Below are 9059 nucleotides of genomic sequence, written 5' to 3'. Positions count from 1 at the left end.
ATAACACGTCATAAACTCCCAAGTGTCCGCTTCACAAACGAAGTTTAGTGAGGAGCATTTGGGGGTAGTCAAGTACTCCGCAAAATCATAGCCTTTTGAAAACTAGCCATTTCATAATTAAGGACAGGATAGCCTTTAATATAATGAAAACGGTACCATACCTGTCAACCTCCAAATTGTCGTATTTTCCCTCACAAAATACAAAATAATCTTGCACCATATTTTTTTTCAAACGTTTTTATTTTTGCTGGTAAACATGTTACATTGTACATGTGTTTCGTTATATCTTATATATTGTTAATTAACATTTTGTTGTGATTATATCTTATATATTGTTAATTAACATTTTGTTGTGAGATCCTGAATTGCTCGACATGAATGAGGTTTATTATTTAAAAAAGTTCAAAAATTAAATAGCTTGGACGTTCGCTGTAGAAGGAAAAAATAGATTAAGTAGAATAATACATTTTCTTATTCAAATTATTAATTCATTTTATGCATTATTGTTATTATTGTTGGTAATATACTGATTAAAGGGATAACCACAGACATGTCTTTTTTCATTTTGTCATTTTATACTTAACGTCTTTATACAACATAATAATTCGTAATATAATGCATCAAAGCAAGTGAGCCGTTTGAGAGCCGGCTCTCTTTAATGAGTTGAGCCCAAAAAGCCGGTTCTCTAAACAGACGGATTTCCTTTCACTACATCAAACCGCTCGCTTCGTCTGGAGCGGGAAAAGACAATACCGAGATAGAGGCTTCCGCGGCGAACTCGTTTGACTTGATTGATTTGCCCTTTCGTGATAGTCGGTGTATACCGTATGGTACCCATAATTGACAAATTTGTGTTTTCCGTACAGATTTTCCCGTACGTCGTACACATCTTGAAATGCATAATAAAGGTACTTTGTATGGCAAAACCGTACAAGTTGACAGGTATGCGGTAACCAAAATATAAAAGTAAAACCAAACAAAAATGCGAACAACGCAGGGTCAAAAATAATTCACTGCCTTGAAATGATTTAGTCCATTTGATTTCTAGCACTGCTTTAAAATGGGATTTCAAATAATATGAATTGTCTTAAAACAATGCTTCAATTAATAAAAATCTTCTTAGCACAAACGTTCGATTGATAAAAACTGCCTTTTAAAATAAAAATCCTTCAGTATTTCTTTAAAATAACGTGTAATAATAATTGAATTTTACATTCACTTCAAGTGAAATAAAAATGTTTTTAACCAGCCAGACACTCTGGGCGCTCAGCCTCCCCAAAGCTCTAAACCTGGTGAGAACCCCGAGTGTTTTAACTCTAAAATGAGGAATATTCTGAATTGTTACTTTTCCAAAGCAGTTTAACCCAAACCAGAGAAAGATTTCACTTGAGAGCAGTACTAAGTGTCTTCGAAACTAACTATTGGATTGTCCTCATTGTAATTGATAGCAACGTTGTGAATGCAACGAGATTAGACATCACTCCCGGGTAAACATGCAAAAAAAAAAAGACAACGAACTGCTTAGAGCAGGGGTCGGGAACCAATGGCTCGCGAGCCATATATGGCTCTTTCTATGAGTATCTGTGGCTCAGAGACCAATTTGATTGCATGCTAAATGTCTCCATCTTGTTCAAAGCCGGGATCGTCTATCCTCTTCAGGTACACGTAAAGCCAAACCAAAGCTAAATATAACGGAAACACTTTGCAGTATATATAGGGCACGTTTTTCACTACAATTTACAGTCAAGGTGTCACACAAAAAAAAGGGGAAAAAAAAAAACTCGTTTTGGCTGTACAACGCTAAAGAATCCTTTATTTAAAAGTTCACTATATAATCTGTGTTCAGTGTTCAGATACTTTATGATGAATCCACAGAACTGTAAATACGCCAAAACACCGGAAGAGAACTTAGTCATTTGATTGGGTGAATGGGAGGGATGGGTGGAGCTATGCAAAAAGAACAAGCATTCCCTCCCATCTCTCGCCAAAAGTAAGCACATAAGGCTCCCTATTCTCAGAATGTTGTGACGTTTTTACAAAATAAATGCTTGCATCTGGTTTTGAAACCAATATGTATGAAAAAAAGGGTCAAAAGGAGTTTAACCGATATTGAGTAATTGCAAGAAAGAGACAAGTTTAAAGTAGTCTGTTTGTTGAATTTGGGACAGGGGCTCTGGCATTATTCTCTTTTCATAATTTTTATCAAATCATCAAAAATAAATGTGCTGAAGACTAAGCTTTTGTCTGGGGCGCGGGTTTAGCAATTTAGTAAATTTGTCTCATAATATATGGTGTGGCTCTTTCCCAAAATAAAATTAATATTTTTTGCTTTTTTTTTTTTTTAACTTTTTATTTCTCACACCAATTTTGACAGAGGTTTGATTCCTCCATCATACATCAACACAAAATATATACACTTGACACACTCATAAATAACAGAAGAAACAACAAAGAAGAAAAAAAATACTATTAATAGAAAGGAAGAATAAATGTTCATACAATACATCCATACAAAAAGAATATATATATATATATATATATATATATATATATATATATATATATATATATATATATATATATATATATATATATATATACATACATATATATAAAATATATTATTTAATATAATATTTTTTGCTTTTATGGCTCTTTGAGTCAAAAAGGTTCCCGACCCCTGGCTTAGAGGCTGGCCCAAGTAATGACAATAGTGCAATATTTGTGATTGAAAAATCGTGCATTGAAACAATAGTTTACCAAAATGTAGTGCACTTACGAAAAATAAAATCTCCAAAATAAATTGCAAGATATGTTTTCACAGATTAGTGTGCTTGTTTGGGGTAGTGATGACCGTGGGGTAGAAGCTTTCTCTGAGCCCGTAAATCCTTGTTTTGAGGGACCTGTAGCACCCACCAGAGGGCGTCAGGTTCAAGAGTTGGTGGGAAGTAATGTTGATGGCTCTGCTATCAGCGATGTCCTCTAGACTTGGCAAAGAGCAGCTAATGATCTTTTGGGCTTTGTTGAGATTACTCTGTTTTCCCTGTATGCTGCTGTTCTCCCAGCATACCAAACAGTGACGTCGTAAGCCAGAATGTGCTCCACTGTGGATTTGTAAAAGGACACCAGAAGCTTCTGCATTATAACTTTTTTATAATAAACCTCATTCATGCCGAAAAAATCAGTATCTCACAACAAAATGTTAATTAACAATATATATGATATAACGAAACACATGTACAATATATCATGTTAAACTACATAAATAAACATGTTTGGAAAAAAAATGGTGTAAGATTATTTTGTAAGGGAAAATACGACAGTTTGTAAGGGCATGGAGCCCTGGAGCTTCACAGGTATGCTTCTGTTCTGGTCGTTCCTCTTGAGAACCTTCAGGATGTTGACTCGCTCCTGGGCCTTCTTCACCAATCTCCATAGCAGGTTTTTCCTCAATGAAGTTTTTGTCTTTTGTCTTCGTGCCGTTCCTGCTAAACAGAAGTTTTTATTCCCTAATTTTTTTCTGTCACCTTGTGAACTTTTGCATAATGTCCTATGATTCTGGGCTTCTTCTCCATCAATCATTTTTATTCATATCCACATTATGCAGTAGGGATTTCAACAAAACGTTAAATCCATTCTATTGTAAATTTTGGATCTGCGTTTGGAAGCCCAGCAAAAGTATAAAAGGGGAAAATGAAAAAGACAGGTTTGTGGTTATCCCTTTAATCAGTATATTACCAACAATAATTTAATGCAGAAAATGAATTAAAAATTTGAATAAGAAAATTTTACTTAATTATATTAGCATGTATTTTTTCATTTTACAGTGAACGTCCAAGCTACTTAATTTTTTAACCTTTTCTTTAATAATAAACCTAAATCATGTTGAGCAACTCAGGATCTCACAACAAAATGTTAATTAGCATTATATATGATATAACGAAACACATGTACAATATAACATGTTTAACTACATAAATAAACACGTTTGGAAAAAAATATGGTGTAAAATTATTTTGTAAGGGAATATACAACATTTTGTAAGGGCATGGAGTCGTGGCGGTAAACAGGTATGCGTTTCATGCATATTTTTCATAAATGACAAAATTGGATCGGTCCACAGTACCAGCCCCTTGGCTAAATGTTTCAATCCCTCCACGCAAAAAGTTTCCCTACCCCTTCTGTAAGCAAACAAAGCATGAGGAGAAGAGAAGCATTGGGGGTGGGACGATAGGAGGGAGGTAATTATCAGAATGTGACAATGCAAATGAAATTTCACACGCTCTCAGCATCAAGAAAATGGAATTACTTTGCTCTGACCAGAGGAATGCATCACTAAAAGCTTCATGGTGAGAAGCTGAATGGCTTTAAAGGGGAGGGGAGATATCCTGCAGACCCCAGCCTTACTTGCTTCCTGAGGTTGTTGGCGTTTTCTGCCAGCTGCTTTCAGCACAGAGCTCCTTGTAGTGACGCCTCACCGGACAGCTGCACCGCGCAAAGCTTTCAGAGCAACACAAGGAAGCCTCTATTTCTATTCACTGGGGTCTCTGCCCTCCTGAATCTGTAGTGTCATTCCATCCTAATTGAGCTTTCTGGTCTTGACCCCCATTTGCCCAGAAACATTCAAAGGAAAAAACAAAAGTGTCATGACAAGACTTTTATTTGGGTTAATCTCGGCACTGTAGTTCAGCAACTGTAGTGGACTGTCAAAATGAGCCAACCATGCATTGTATAAAATAAGATTAGACATGGAACACCAGAGTATACACGTAATAAAGACTTTAAAGACAAAAATAAAAGACTGTCAGAATAAATAGGCAAAAAAAATATTTACAACGTCGTGCTTAGAGAATGGCCCAAGTAATAATAATAGGGCATCGTAACAATGATGCAATAAAAGGTCGTGCAATAACATTAGCAGCAACAACAGCAACAAAAATAGTCGCAATATTTTTCATAGTTTTCTGTCCTTGTTTAGGGTGGTGATAGTCCTGGGGAAGAAACTGTATATCAGACTGCTATTTTTAAGGGACCTTTAGTACATACCAAAGGGCAACAGGTCAAAGAGGTGCTGGCTGGGTGAGAAGAGTCCCTCATAATGTTGATGGCTCTGTGGTATCACAAGCCAGCAATGCCCTCCAGACAGGGCAGGGGGCGGCCAATGATCTTCTGGGCTGTATTGATTAGTCTTGTTTAAGTCAAGATTTAAACGTAATATCTAGACCAGGAAATTTGATCCGGCCCGTGAGTGAGAAAATGTTGAGGGAAGCACAAGTAGCGACGGGTTGAGCTTCGGTCTGTACCTTAGGAGACCTGTGGCGTGGGAATTCGGCAGGAAGAACGCGTAACAGGACATGAGCAAATTACCAGCCTTCAACGACTGCAATCTGACTTTTATCTATAAAACATTTTTCCGCATTAAAGTTGGGGTGCGTCATTTGAGGTGCCCATAAAAAAAAGTTGAATATTTTCTCTATTATATATGTGCTAACAATGTCCACCTGAGTTTAAAGAGCCTTTATGGTTTTATTCCACAACACCTTACCTGCTTTTATTTTACTTTTATCAAAGTGGTTCGGGATGAGCAACCCATTAGGAATCAGGAAAGCAGGGAGGGGCGTTGGAGAGTGATTTTATGCTCGTGATTAGTATGACATAAAAATGGCGAAACTAAACAAAGGCCTGTTTCAAATACGGTCCAAATGCCTAACCAAACCCTAAAAACGATGAAAAAAGAAGAGATTATTCGTCTAAAAAAATGTAGGTATTTGCACACGCCACACAGGGATCTTGATAGTGGTTGCAAAGAATACTTAAGCCAGAAGATGGCCTCAGCGAGTAGATATTTTTCAAATTCCGGACAGCACCTTCAAGTTTACAACAGTTATGAACATTTTTGAATTGCAGTAACAGTCTAAGAGACAAAACACGTGGGTTTCCCATGTTTGGTCGAATCATATCGAGTTTAGAATACAGTAATCAGCATTACGTGATTTATCAAGCTGATCATCCCGGAAATAGTCTGATTTACCGTCTCACCAACCGAGATGGAAAACATTCTTTTTCAAACTCATCCATCAGAAATTTTGAAGCACATCTTTTCATTATTGAGAAAATAGAGAGAGACGTTGTCACTTTTCTACTCTGAAGTTTTTTTTTCTTACTCTATAGCAGGGGGTCAGGAACCTTTTTGATCCAAAGAGCCATAAAAGCAAAAAAAATATTTTAAAAAGACATTGAGAAAGCCACATCATATATTTTCAGACAAAATTGAAAAAACTGCCAAACACGCTTTCTAGACAAAAGCTAATTCTTCAGCACATTTGATTTCACTGTGTGTCATTTGATGATTTAATCAAATGTATGAAATGATAATAATGCCAAATCTCATCTCATCTCATCTCATTAGCCGTACCGCTTATCCTCATTAGGGTCACGGGGTAATGCCAAATCCTGTGTCCCAAATCAATGTAAATATGCCATTTACAATTTGTCTTCCACCTTCAGTTCAGAGTGTCGAGGCAATTTTTTTCCAAGAAATTAGTCCTTATAACTGTTTCAAAGCAATGTGCATGCAAAGTTCTTTTGTAAAAATGTCACAAATGACTGCAAACGATAAGCATATTGTCATATTCACTTTCGGTGTAGACTGCACTGAGCGAGAGAGAGAGAAGGAAGTGCCTTGCACTGTATATGCAGGGATCCGCCCACATGTACTGCTCACCCAATCAAAGTCGTTTGCCAGCGTTTTCATTTATCAGTTTAAATGGTTTCTTATCGAACTTCTGCATTCAGTTGCTTCGGCTTTATATGGACCAAAATCGGGATGAAATCACGTGACTTTGGAACGCCACAGAGAGATGTGCAATAGTTAGTTAGTTTATTTCGGAGCCATACGTACTCATGAAAAGAGCCATATATGGCTCCCGAGCCATAGGTTCCCTACCCCTGATCTATAGGTTAACTTTGGCGCTAGTAATATGGAAACTTTAAACAAAAATCCCTTCATCATTGTCGGGACGATTGTTAATCATAAAAAAGAAGGTCTTAAATCAATTAGGGCTGAAGAGAGGGAAAGATTCCCCGAGATTGTTGCTTGAATGTGTGACAGATTGTGCGGTGTGAAGGAGACAGCTGTGTCCCAGACGACTTTTTTAGAGAAGGGGGTTCGCGTAGCCGGGTGTCACGTTATTCACACCCCAACTCCTCCTTTGTACGCTTCAGCCACACCAGTTGGGACTTGCAAGCATCCAGCCAAGGATTTATTTCCGGCGCTGTCGACTTATCCAAGAAAGAGAAAGCGAGAAGCTGCCTCCCACTTGCTAGAATGCTTCGGGCGCCTCCACAAAGCTTTTCTGCCCTTCACTCTGCTCCTTTTCATTCTTGACAAAAAGTTCAATTGCTTTGTGTGTGACCACAGACCGCAGTTACCACTGGCAAAAAGAAGCATAAAAGTAAAATATGCTTCGGTCAAAAATGTCGTCTTCTCAAATGAGTCTAGAGGAGGAGTGGGCAAACTACAGCTTGCGGGCCACATGCGGCCTGGCAGGGTTTTTCATCCGGTCTGCCAAAAACAGTCAAAATATAGAATGTTTTTTGGGGGGAGCTTATTGTATCTGATCTGAGATCATGGCATCATTACTCCTTTTTTATGTGTGCGTACGCATGTATTTGTACACTTCAGTATATCTCTTCATAATACTCTGGCCATTCCCAAGCATCTTTAAATCCTAGCTAGTTCAAGCAGCCAAGAAAGCCGCAAAGGTGAATATACAGTAGATGTAGCAGTGTGATACTTGACTTCATTCTTATCACCTCATCATTCTGAAACTGGACGCGCAAAAGAAATGGAAGGGATTTGGTTGGTCTGACAAGCATTTGGTCGTCCGCTTATTTGCCAGGTCATGTTCTTTCACCAGATGTAGTTTTACCGAGGCTAGTGGGTATCTTCTGAAATGGATGATCAAAAAAATTAGCATTGGCAAATCGTTAGCCACATACACCAATATGTATGATCTGACTAGTTTTTGGGGGGATTATTTTTCAGAATCATGGTAGGTACTGGTGTGGTGGTAGAGCTGAACATGCAAGAAACCCACATCAAAATCAAAATGGGTGTAGGGCCCAACAGGGCAGCATACCCTGCCACCCCCTTACCCAACCAACTCCTCGGGGCCCGGTAACCGGGCATGCCATTCCCAACCCCGATGGCAGCAGCCGCCGGCGAACCGGCTCCGGCCCCTAAAATATAGAATATTAAATAAAATACAACTAAAATAATTTGTTTAATGTTATTCTTGTTTACATGGGGTGGCGCACATTAATTTGAACTTGTTCAAACGTAGGAACGCTTGTGTTGTTAGACAGGTATCTGAACTGGAAGGGCATAAGGTTTTGACCGCTACACTAAACTACGCTAAGCTGGTTTGTTGATTGTTTCTTGGTCCCGTGTTTCTTATGTATTCGGCATTTAACAGTCGTTACGTACAATAAAGATGTTTGTTTTGGTTAATGTGCGGACCGTTCCCTGTGGCATTACTTTAAAACACTTAATATCAACAAGTATTCCCAGTCACTCGATATAGCGTGTCAGCCTAGCTCCACCCGGTGTATAGATAGCTCAGGAATGGTAATGGTCTGCATTTATTTAGCGCTTTCCCATTCACACAGATAGCCGCGACAGCCATGCAGCAATTCAGTATTAGCCAGAACTCATTTAACAACTACAAAATACTACAAAATGCTACAAAACTAAATATAAAATAAATTGCTAAAAATGAGGGACCTAATGTGTTTTTTGCTTTCATTCTAAAAATAAAAAAAATATACCATAGAAGTACTACAAAAATACAATATACAAAAATACTAAATATTAGAACAGGAATATTATAAAAGAAATGCAACTACAGTAAAATAACAAAAATACTACTTTGTAAATACTACAGCAATACTCCTGCAGAAATACTTGTAAATCTATGTAATCAATTCTATGGAAATACTTCACAAATACTACTCCAAAATTACCACAAAAATCCCACTGGGGTAATACCACAACACAA

The sequence above is a fragment of the Urocampus carinirostris genome, chromosome 1 (genome assembly GCF_059441175.1).
Source record: "Urocampus carinirostris isolate Australia breed hairy pipefish chromosome 1, RoL_Ucar_1.0, whole genome shotgun sequence".
Classification (NCBI taxonomy): Eukaryota; Metazoa; Chordata; class Actinopteri; order Syngnathiformes; family Syngnathidae; genus Urocampus; species Urocampus carinirostris.
This window is presented reverse-complemented; position numbering follows the sequence as displayed.